The 10,575-nt window shown below is 38.4% G+C and overlaps 1 pseudogene; it reads right to left on the bottom strand.

Moving 5' to 3' along the window:
* Positions 1-3,268: 3,268 nt before the first annotated feature.
* Positions 3,269-10,575, bottom strand: part of LOC138368544 (uncharacterized) — a 42,489-nt pseudogene continuing 35,182 nt past the window's right edge.

Consider the following 10,575-nt stretch of genomic DNA (forward strand, 5'->3'; position numbering starts at 1 on the left):
TATTTTATACCCACAAGCAATGCGAAAATAAACATATTAGAAACGTGCACTTTCTCTTTTCTTTCTTTTCCATTTAACCAAACTGAGCCACAGCAACGTGTGGCGGGTACAGCTAGTAACAAAAAAACTGGTTAAAATAACATATATTTCTATTGAAATTGTTTTTTCTCGAGGTTATTAATGCGAGTTATCATAAAAGTCTGTTATTGTAGTAATTATGATGAGCAAATTCTGCAGGCTGTTACAGGAAAATATTGTCAAAGGTAAAACCAGCAAGTTTTTTAAATATTATTTTGGCATATAATTACTGCTGGTTAATAACCAGTGTATATATTAATGACTGTTAAAGTTACACAAAATACGTCACCCTAATAATCTCCAGTAATCAGTAATAAAACATAATACCTAGACACAATAACACACAGAAATAACATCAAAGATATTTTTGCAAGTAATATCGTGCAGAAATTATAAAAAAAAACATGTTGTAACACCCTGTATAACAACTTCCTCATAACTCCGCGCCTCAATAACCTGCCTTAAATAACTTCCCGAAATAACCTCTCCCTAATAGCCTGGTGTAACCAACCACAACAACCAGCCTGTGTAAATGATCAGTCTTAACAAATAGTTGTAAAAATTTCCAAGCGACCTGTTATAATAACCCACTTCACTTATCAGCTTCAATATCAATAAACAGCAAGACGGAACAACAAGCTGCTCTTATAACATGCACTAAAACCCAACAATAATAGCCAGTTGTAATAATAACTGGTAGTAATAACCGACAGTAAAAGCCAGTTGTAATAATAATAATAACAACCTACAGACTGTTGTATTATTAACCTTCAGTTTTCAACTACAGTGGTTCCCTGTTGTAAAAATAACTCCACAGTTTAAAACACAATATTAGCCTGTTGTAATAATAACCAGCAGTAATAACATACAATAATAGGATACTGTTATAATAAGCTTTAGAAATTTTGCAATAAAATATTATATTAAGTATCATTTAAACCCCAGTTATATCATTTGTTCTGAGTCGCTTTTAATTGTTATTGAAGCCAAACTTCGGCGGCGACTTTATGTTTCATCTGTTGTTCAGGACTTTATTCAACATGTTCGGTTGCTGAGTATATTAAATGTTTTGGGAAATTATATTTAAATGTTGACTTAATTTAAAAAGAAGATATAAAATTTAGATGGGGGTCGACTTGAGGGCCGTCGGGACCCCAGCGGGTGACCCCAAACACTGACCAAGACTCTTCCTGATTAGTCAAGATTCACGAATTATTATACAGCAGCGCGTCTTCCTAAAGTTTCATAACGTCAAGAAACTGTCGTACTAAAGTTCTATTATCCTTACCTACCAGAGGACCTAAAATAGAAAATGGGAGAGTATGAATATTTCGCGAGCCGCTACCATGTTCTAGTACGACAATTTTCGGCCTTAGGTATAGTATACATAAAAATGCGACGTTCTATTTGGAGGACGGGATGTATATAGACCTTCACCTCAACACTAAGTGACACTAAGAACCTTTATCTGAAGGAAGTGATAACCATTGAGGAGTGAAAACTGCCCTCAAGTACTTATGAGAAAAGTCTTAATACAAGACTCCGGTTATTTTAAGAATGAAAACGTTGACTCATGTCAAGACTGTTATGACCTCTGGGTCATCAGAGGTCACCAGTGTGTTTACTTATCTTGGCATTAATCAACGGTTGCACTGTAGATATCACTTGATCATGTATAATTTGCAGCTCGCTTACCAAGTAGTCATGAATACTATAAAGCTGACCTGTTAGCTACGTAGTCATGTATACTGTAGAGCTGACCTGACAGCCACGTGGTCTTGAGAAGCTGCTGGTCTTGCAACCAAAAGGTCATATATTTTGAGGAATTGGCTTGTCTGGCAACTAGGGGGTCATGTATACTCTGGCGTTGTTAACCTAGTAACGATGTTGTCATGTATACTCTGGAGATGTTAACCTAGTAACGATGTGTTCATGTATACTCTGGAGATGTTAACCAAGTACCGATGTTGTCATGTATACTCTGGAGATGTTAACCAAGTAACGATGTTGTCATGTTGTCTTTTATACTGCAAAGCTGCTTGTCTGAAAACTACATTTTTTGTTCACAGCGAAGCTGGCATGTATTGTGGGTTGGGGTTGTCGTTGATCCTTCTTTATGGACAACCCAACCCAAAACTCGGTAGAGTGCGTATACTTTACCAGATCACCCTGGGCGCTTCTGGCTCTTGGAGAGGGGCTCAACGTCACACACTTAGGGGATGCGGCTCCAATACTTAGCCTCGTTGTCACGTGCACACACCCACTCGAGCCGCTGTGACTCCCCACTCTCTACTTATGTAATATGATCTCCTCAATCCCCTTTGACTTATTAGTATTCCATTCTACCCTGTCCACAGCTGTGGTTCTTGGTTCTTTCTCTCTCTCTCTCTCTTCTTCTTTCCTACTTCCTGGGAAGCCTCACTAGGACAAGGACAAACACCAGCAAATTTGAATACATTTACTGGACCAAGCACATACACAATACATGCACACATATAATAATAATGAATCCTACACTCTTTACTATTTCAGTCAGGTTGCACTCCAACACCATCAGAACTCTATCATCTGCTTATCAAGTGGTATTCTATCTCCTGATTCACCACCTAATACTACCAACCTCCTCAAGTAGGTCGAGTCTTATAACACAATGTTGCACTATCATCAAGAGAATATATATATAAACACATAGAAGGAAAACCAGCGTATGGCTACAATAGCATAAATATTAGTATAAATGTTCCTTGATATAAAACAATGATCAATCGATCACCCTATCAGTCCTAGAACACATATGTATGTCTCTGTAGGCAATCCAGCCTACGACTGTAACTCTGTACTTCAGTATAAGTGCTCCTTGGCACAAAAATGGCAAACAATCACTCATCTTTCACTGCGTCTTGCATTCTAATGACAACCAACCACTCTACCAACTCCCTACAAGTAATCAACTAGAACTTCCCGTCCACATCTTGAAGTTCACTACCCTGATATCTTCAGGTTCTTCCGGGTTTAACTACCAGGATCCTCCGCAGCTCTTCCAGGCTGCTACACCATGAAATTTTCCTCGAACAGCACTGGAGTTTCCACTACTGGTATTACAGAAGCACGTGACACTTTTCTTCACAGCTTCTCCTCACAGCTCGAGGCCCTACTCCTCACTCTGGGGGCTACTCTTCCTCGGAGTACACTACTCCTTCAACAGCCCTGGAGTCTCTTCAAGTACTCCTTCTCTGCTGGCTTCGAAGTTCTCAGCAACTTCTTCCAAAGACAAACCTGCAACCCATTGACACGTCAATAAAAACGTTTTCTTATAAACACATAGACGAAATAATTCACACAATTTGTTTGCATCCAACATCTATCTGCTCTCTACATACTGAGAGAGCGGACTCCCCCATTTGGACTGGTCCATGCTCCGCCCGGGCTGGCGGCCCTCGAGGCAGCTACCCTGCCAGGAGATGGGGTACCTCCGTCATCTGCCAGCGCTCAGAGGAGACGGACGTCGCTCCGTCCTCCAGGACGTTCCTCCATCTCCACTCTCCTATTTCAGGCCTTCTGCCTTACCAAAACATGTCTAACTTATCAATAAACATTCGCTACTGTCGCTGGGCACACGATCAACTACAAGTAATCACTATAAACTGGCTTAAAACCGTGCTTACCGCAGATTGTCTAGTCGAGGGCGCTCTCCCTCTGACGGAGTCTGATCAGGGCTCTCCCCCGGCCCACGATAATGTCTCTGGGTGGCTTAATAAACTCTCTTTGCCTTCCAGGACTTGAGACCTCACATTCCCAGCTCGATTCCTCAGCTAGAACGTCTGCACAATTCCTTTCTCTTGAAGGTATATCACTAGGGGTTCCTCTCTGACAGGAGCTCACACGGAGCGCAGCTTCCCCTCACGATGTCTGGTACTCATGTGGGGTCAAAGCCCTCTCGAAGCGAGCCTCACGCCTCCAGCAAATTATCCACATCTCATAACCAGTCACTTATCTAATTTCTTATTTACTGCCCATTATCTTAAATTGTTTATCAAATCCAACCAACTATTTTACATCTGTGTCTTCGCCTCTATATTCCCTAGACCTTCTTGTCAGGTGAGGCTTGATAGAATAATTCTCAAAGAGGAGGCTCGTTTTTCGGCTGCCTGGGATCATAACACATGTCTGTCAACCACGAAGTTCTTAATATTGTGGAACTGCTTGTCTGGTAAACCAAGAGGTCAGGTACACTGTAATGTTGGTTTCCCTAGCAATCACATGTTCATGTAACCTGTAGAAGCCCTCGTCTGGCAGTCACATTCTCAGGTATACTGTTGAGTTGTCAGTCTAACAACCTGCGAACATAACCAGTCCTTATAACCTGTTCCTATAACATAACTAATAACTAGAAGTTATAATCAGCAGTAATTATCTGCCCAAATAACTTGTAAAATTCTTGCTGTTTTATCCTTTGGCAATATAAATGTTGTAACTGTCTACAGAAATTGCTTATCATAATTACTACAATAACAGCCTTCAATGATAACTCGCAGTAATAACCTTCCGAAATAATCTATCTCAAATATTTGTTATTGCATCAAGTTTTTATTTGTTATTGAATAAGGTATAAATTGTTCCATATGAGATATTATGAGTCAAATTATAACCTGACATCAAAGTTGCATCATGATGCAGCTCCTTGAATCTATTTTTTAAATTATTACGTGTGTTAAGAAATTATATTAATAGTTTGAATGAAGGAGAGTAACCAATCTTAATTATCATCCGTAAGAAACTGCAGTGTTATCCTGTTGTAATAACCGCTCGTAGTGACCTCAAGTAATTATCAACTGTAAAGAATAGCAGCAATTACCGTTAGTAATAACCTGCAAATGTTTACCATAATAACTCGCCTAATTAATATCCATCAGTATTAACACATCATAATAATCTGATGAAATAATGTGCACAAATAACATGGATAATTCCAGGTAACAAGCAGTACAAATTATGACAGGAAAACATGCCGTAACACCCTGTATATCTAGCTCCTCGGAATTCCCCGCCTCAGTAACCTGTCTTAACTAGCCTAATAACCTTTTCGTAATAGCTTGATGTAATAACCAACCACAACATTTTGTGAAAACGATCAGACGTAACAATCAGTTGTTAAACTATCACTGGTGTTTATAGGAGATCCTCTATAATCGTCTTAATATCTTGAATGAAGAGCAAGCTGGTATAATAACCTGCAATTATAATTTACACTGAATACCTAGGAGAATAGACAGAGGTAATAATTACTCACAGTAATAACCTACAATAATGGCCTTTTGTAATAATATTCCAGAGTTATAACTTATATGTTCAGATTTTTAAACCCCAATTATATCTTCTGTTATTAGTCGCTTTTAATTGTTATTGAAGACAAACTTCTATGGTGACTTTATATTTCATAAGTTTATGTCGGTTGCTGTGTTTATTATTTCTTTGGGGGATTTATATTAAACTGCTGATTTAACGTAAAAAGGAAGAATTGTGCTTGATGGGGTAGACCTGAGGACCGTCGGGAAGTCAGCGAGTGACCCCACACACTGACCATGACTCTTCCTTATTAATAAAGTCCTCAACTCAGTAATTTATATTAATAGTTTGAATAAAGAAAAATAAACATAATAAACAACTGAAGGAAACTGTTGTATTATCCTGCTGTAACGACCCCTCTCTTTGTGATCTCAGGAAATTAACAACTTTAAATAATAGCAGAAAATACCTCCAGTAATAACCTGCAGTAATAACCGGAAGCAATAACCGGAAGTAATATCTAGAAGTAATATCCTGCAAAAGTGTGACATAATAACTCGACTCAATCAATCTTCAGTAATAACTCATCATAATAACCTGGGACAATAACGTACATCAATAGCATCAAAGGTTTTCTTGCACATAATATCTAATATCGTAATATTAAATAATATCAGGTAATAAAAATGATAAAATACAAAAATATGTTGTAACACCCTATATGACAACTTCCTCATAACTCCTCGCCCTAACAACCTGCCTTAATATTCTCCCCTAATAACCTTGTCTTAATAGCATGGTGTAATAACCAGCCACAACAACCAACTTGTGTAAATGATCAGACTTAACAAACAGTTGTTAAATACTCCCTAGTAACCTGTTATAGTATCCCGCCTCACTAATCAACTACAACGTCAATAAACAGCAAGCTTGAATAATAACAACCTTTCCTTATAACCTCACGAAAACATTACAATAATAGCCTGTTGTTCTAATAAAATGCCGTAATTTCCTACAATAATAGTCTGTTGTAACAATAATAACCCACAGTATTAACCAACAATTATAGCCGGTTGTAATAATAACCTTTAGTAATAGCCTACAATAATAGCCTCTTGCAATAATAACTCTCAGTAATAACCTACTTTAAAAGCCTGTTATAATAATAACTCGCAATAACAACATTCAATAGGAGCCTGTTATAATAATAGCCCATAGTAATAACCTACAATAACAGCTAGTTGTAATTATATCCCTTAGTAAAAATCTACAAATATAGCCTGTTGTAATAATAACCTGGAGAAATAACATACAATAATAGCCTGTTGTAATAATATCTTCAGTAATCACGTTCAATAATTGCCTGTTGTAAAAATAACCCTAAGTAATAACCTATAGTATTAGCCAGTTGTAATAATAACCCATAGAAATTTCGCAATAAAATATTGTGTTAAGTATTATTTAAGCGCGAGTTGTCTTTTGTTCTTAGTCGCTTCTGATTGTTATTGAAGCCAAACTTCTGAGGTGACTTTATGTTTCATCTGTTGTTCAGGACTTTATTCAACATTTTCGGTTGGTGAGTTTATTATATGTTTAGAGAATTCATTAAAATGTTGACTAAAGATAAAAGGAGTCATCGACTTTCTGGGGTCGGCCTGAGGACCGTCGCGTCCCCAGCGGGTGACCCCAGACACTGACCATGACTCTTCCTAATTAATGAACCTGTCAAATCAGTATTTTATTGACCAGTATTTTATCGGCCTGAACAACCAAATAATTCACCACAATAGCCAACTGTATTATACCACCAGAAAAAAAACAGAATAATAATCCACCCAAATATCCTTCTAAAATAGTCCTACACAATATCCCTCAAAAATAATCGCCAACAATAACCCTCTACAATAATCCACAAGAATAATCCAGACACTGGAACAAAAAAGTATTGTATACCCACAACCATTGCCAAAATAAACATATTAGGACTATATTCAACATGTTCGGTTGCTGAGTATATTACATGTTTTGGGAAATTATATTAAAATGTTGACTTAAGGTAAAAGGAAGATATGAGGTTTAGATGGGGGTTGACTTGAGGAACGTCGGGACTCCAGCGGGTGACCCAAACACTGACCATGACTCTTCCTGATTAGTCGAGATTCATGAAGTATTATATAGCAGCCCGTATTACTAAGGTTTCCCAATGTCAAGAAGCTGTCCCATTATCTAAACTGTACTAAAGTCCTATTATCCTAACCATCCAGAGGACCCAAAACAGAAAACGGGAGAGTGTAAAAATTTCGCGAGCCGCTGCCATTTTCTGGTACGAAAAATTGTGGCCTTAGGTAGAGTATACGTCAAAATGCGACGTTCTATTTGGAGGACGGGTTGAATATCTTCACATCAACACTAAGTGACACTAAGAACCTTTATCTGAAGGAAGTGATAACCATTAAGGAGTGAAAACTGCCCTCAAGTACTTATGAGAAAAATCTTAATACAAGATTCTTGTTATTTTAAGATTGAAAACGTTGACTCGTGTCAAGACTGTTATGACCTCTGGGTCATCAGAGGTCACCAGTGTGTTTACTTATGTTGGCATTAATCAACGGTTATACTGTAGATATCACGTGATCATGTGTACTTTGTAGCTCGCTTACCACGTGGTCATGTATACTGTAGAGCTGACCTGACAGCCACGTGGTCATGAGAAGCTGCTGGTCTTGCAACAGAAAGGTCATATTTTTTGAGGAATTGTCTTGTCTGGCAACTGGGTGGTCATGTATACTCTGGAGATGTTAACCTAGTAATGATGTTGTCATGAATACTGCTATCTGCTTGTCTGAAAACTACATTTTTTGTACACAGCGAAGCTGGCATATCTGGCAACCACGAAGTTCTCAATATTGTGGAACTGCTTGTCTGGTAAACCAAGAGGTCAGGTACACTGTGATGTTGGTTTACCTGGCAACCACATGTTCAAGTACCCTGTAAAAACCCTCGTCTGGCAGTCACATTCTCAGGTATACTGTGGAGTTGTCAGTCTAACAACCTGCGAACATAACCAGACCTTATAACATAACTAATAACTAGAAGTAATAACTATCAGTAATTATCTGCCCAAATAACATAAAATTCTTGCTGTTTATGTCTGTTACGATATCAACACTTTCTCTGGAGTGAGATGTGGCGATTGAAATGCCATCTATATAACGTGCACTCCAACTCTAAGGCAATAGGTGGGATGCAGACAACGCCATCTTTTGACGGAAGGGTGGCAAATTCAGCGCCATCTATGAAAGGTTCTTGTTCGCACCGCAGTTAGGCGGTGGGGTCGGGTCCGTCTAATTACCACAAGCTACCACAAGCTACACAAGCTTCACAAAGCTTCCTGGCAATACGTTAGTAATGAATAAATATGATATGTTAGGTTAGGCTGACCTAACCTGACCTGACCTGACCTAACCTAACCTAACCTAACCTAACCTAACCTAACCTAACCTAACTTAATTAAACCAAACCTAACCTAACCTGACCTAACCTAACCGACGCTTGGATCGCCGACTTGATTTGGCGTCACCAGCTCTTTATTTTCGTCTAATTTCTTTTTAAAAAGATTCTTTTTCAGATTAAAATTATGTTTTTTCGTGTTGTACATTCAGCACCAACATTATAATGAGTAAATATATCATATTTATTCATTACTAACGTATTGCCAGGAAGCTTTGCGAAGCTTGTGTAGCTTGTGATAGCTTGTGGTAATTAGACGGACCGGTAGGGAGGATGATGAGGACCTCTGGTGAGTGAAGTAATGGTATGACCCCCATCTAGATGGTACATCTGATTATATTTTCAGTTCCCAGGTGACTGGTTGCCACCCTATGTTATCCTTGTTTACTTTCTGTCTGGCTAATGACTATTGAGTCCACAAAGGTGACGAGGAGGTTCTCTGGTACTTTGGAAGGTTATTCACCTTAGGCTGTCCAGAACTTATGACTTGTTCCTGTGAGGAGACGTAGCCACCGTCAGTAGTAAACAGTGTATTGGCTGTCATACTTGTGTTGTGTGGACCGACATATCTGAGATTTGGCCAAGAGGAGTCACAAGACGACAGTACTGGCCGTCTACTGAGAAGTGCTGTAGTGTGTAATTAAATTCCTGCCAGGGTGTTAGTAGAGACCGCAGGACATATTACTTGTGAACCCTGTCAGCGTGTTTCTGGAGGGCAAACGTGGGGGTATTTTGACCTTACGATATGGTCTGGGTACTGGCCCATGTTGAGTAAGGTAAACTCGTAGGTGTTGTGACCCTTATACGTGGATGACGTATACATGAAGATAGTGGACTCGCCGGGATTTGAAGAACACTGCAGATATATTAACACAGTATTCTGTGTGAAAGACACTGTGTTCATATGTGTAGTTATATGAAATGTTATTTAGTCTTGTTTACCTTCTTTATTCCTTGCACAGTTACTTGCTACCGCCAATTCTTGAGAACTTACCATTGACTTGGGGTGGGATCATAGAAGATGCTCTACGGCCCATTAAGCAGAAAGAATATGGTTACTGGCTCATGCAGGCCGTAACAATGCCTTTGACAAAATTTTCCTGTGAAAGCCTGCAGAAATTGCTAATCGTAAATTACAGCAACAAAAGCCTTTAATGATAACTCTCCAAAATAATCCTGTAAAACAATCTTTCTCAAAAGAAATAAGTTATTGCAATCCATTTTAATTTGTTGACTAAGGTATAATATTTAACATGTGCAATATTACGAGTACAAATTGTATTCTGGCATCACGTCGCATCATCTTGCAGCTCCTCGTCTCTAATTTAAAATTACGTGTTAGGAATTTATTAAAAGCTTGAATAAAGAAAAAATAATCAAAATAATCAGCTTTGAGAAACTGCAGTATTATAATGCTATGATAATCGTAATGATCTCTGGTATGTACAGGCTGTAAAGAATAGCAGCAATAAATTGCAGTATTAACCAAAAGTAATACCCTTTTGCAAATGTTTGCCATAATAACTCGCCTTAATAACTTATAGTTATAACACAATGTAATAGCCTGAAGTATTTAGCGAGTAGAAATAACACGAATAATTCCAGATAATATCCAGCACAAATTATACAACACAAACATGCTGTAACACTCTGTATAACCAGATCATCGTAATTCCCTGCCTCAATAACCCGTCTTGTCTA

The sequence above is a fragment of the Procambarus clarkii genome, chromosome 25 (genome assembly GCF_040958095.1).
Source record: "Procambarus clarkii isolate CNS0578487 chromosome 25, FALCON_Pclarkii_2.0, whole genome shotgun sequence".
NCBI lineage: Eukaryota > Metazoa > Arthropoda > Malacostraca > Decapoda > Cambaridae > Procambarus > Procambarus clarkii.